This window comes from Electrona antarctica (assembly GCF_951216825.1).
Source record: "Electrona antarctica genome assembly, chromosome: 3".
Classification (NCBI taxonomy): Eukaryota; Metazoa; Chordata; class Actinopteri; order Myctophiformes; family Myctophidae; genus Electrona; species Electrona antarctica.
Window position 1 is genome coordinate 49,539,576 of NC_136808.1, and position 2,154 is coordinate 49,541,729.

Below are 2,154 nucleotides of genomic sequence, written 5' to 3' on the forward strand. Positions count from 1 at the left end.
CAACATATGTGTCACGTGGTAGCGGCCGCCATACTTGCTGGCTTGTCTGGTTTGTTTACATTGAACGACCATCGGGTGTGCTTGTATACGTTCTTTTTTTAAACTGACCTCACAATGGTGCGGACTTGCTCTGTAAATAAGTGCCACAGCAGGTCACGTCGAGGGAATGAGCCAGAAAACGGAATTAGATTTTCAGCTTTCCAGCATGGAGACAGTATCAAGGAACCCAGATTGACAAGTTTACAAAAAGACGTAGAATGGCTTGGATCGGCGCACGGGCGCAGAGACATAACGTTCAACAAAGTATCTAAGCACAGCCGTGTTTGTTCACAACATTTTCCTTGTCCTTGTAATGTATTTTGGCCCGACGTTCTTTCTATCCATCCTGGTGTTGGTTCACTATGTTGTCGCCAAGAACGAGCTCAATATTTACAAAAACATACCACCGTCACTCCATTCTGAGTGATGCGGGCTAGAATTTAATGCCCACGAGAGGGCCGTCCCTAGCTTTTTAGACGCCGCCCCCCTCTTGGTGACGTACACGTTGGCACACGCTATAGAAGACAAAATATTCAAAATGTCATCATGCTTTATGTAGCATGTGACGTGTCAAACTAGGGGTTTTTCATGATGCTGAATGAAATGAAATGAAATGAAATGAAATCTATATTTACCCAGGGTATCTGGGCTAAGCTCAAGAACTTGTTTCCAGCCAGGCCCTGCTCATAGAACACATTTCATCGTAGTGGTTGATGCCTTGTTCAAGGGCATTTCAGCGGTGGTAATTTTAACGTGTCGGACGGCTGGTTCGAACTGGGAACCTTCCGGTATCTAGACCGCGCCGCTATCCGTTCGGCCACCGCTGCCACAATCCATTCCAAGCATTAGGTTTAGCAAAAAAACACTCATTGGGCTAAAAACGGCCATGCCCACTTGCCCAATTGTGCTGACATCATCACATTTGTGATGACAGCAATGGCCGTTTTTAGCCCAATGAGTTTGTTGATTTGATTACTTTAGAGTTTAGATGCAGTAGTGATCTCTTTTTTTTAGGTATAAAAAAGGTCTTAAAAGTCCTGAAACTGTCACTTCACTGTCATCTAAGGACCCCCTCCTCCATTGTGGGTAGTGTGCAGGGGAGCTCTAATAGTTGACTGTCCCAGGGGCCTCCATCTGTCCCTGCTTATATAATACACAAAGGAAAACTAACTTTAGTACAGCTGACCATCTTAACCAGTGTTTACCACTGGGTTAATGTTTACACCAGTGGTTCCCAAAGTGGGGTCCGGGAACCTCCAGGGGTCCTTGAAGAAGTTCCCATTGGAAAAGCATTGTGGTGGCCTAAAAAAACAAAAAAACGACCAAACATTTGTTTGATTGGTGTTTGATACGTGTGAATGAGGCCTAAGGATGGAGCTTGTTCATTTTTTATTGATAGCGATCACCTTATCGATCAGGCTTATCGAGCGGGGTTCTTATCAAGCCCGCTATATCGAGCATTTTCTATTATTTTGTGGAAAGACGGGAGACAATAAATTCTGAACAGAACCAGTATCTTTTACTAGGGCCTTCAAATACAGTACTTTTCTAACAGACGGAAGGCAATTGTCCTTTTTACTAATAATATAATATTAAAGAAACTGTTAACTGGTACCGCCACTTTAAAAGCGTAATTGTGTTTACCCGGACAGCGCTGGTTGGCATTTATTTCTTGATCGCCTCTTGTCTTGATTGTTTAAACATGACCGGGCCGCTATGCTCAATTAACAAGCTTGATAAGCCCAAAGCTTATTGATAACGGGTACTCAATAAGCTTTCAATAAGCGGATTTGTTCGGGTATCGGTTATCGAGCTCCATCCCTAGGTATGTCACACTATATATACTGGATTGTCTACTCATTCCTTGAAGGTCTGAGGAAGGGCTGCGGCCCGAAACGTTACCACTTCAGTAAAGATATTATTGGGAGCATCAAATGGTGTGCGGATTGTTTCATTTCTTCATTTATTACTTTATTTCGATCCAGCACTCAGCCTAGTAGGTATATAGATGTGTGTAGGACACACACATTTTGGCTGTTTGTTCAGCCTCTCCTACTAATTTGGGGGTCCTTGACATGAAATAGTTTGGGAACCACTGGTTTACACTTCAGAGAT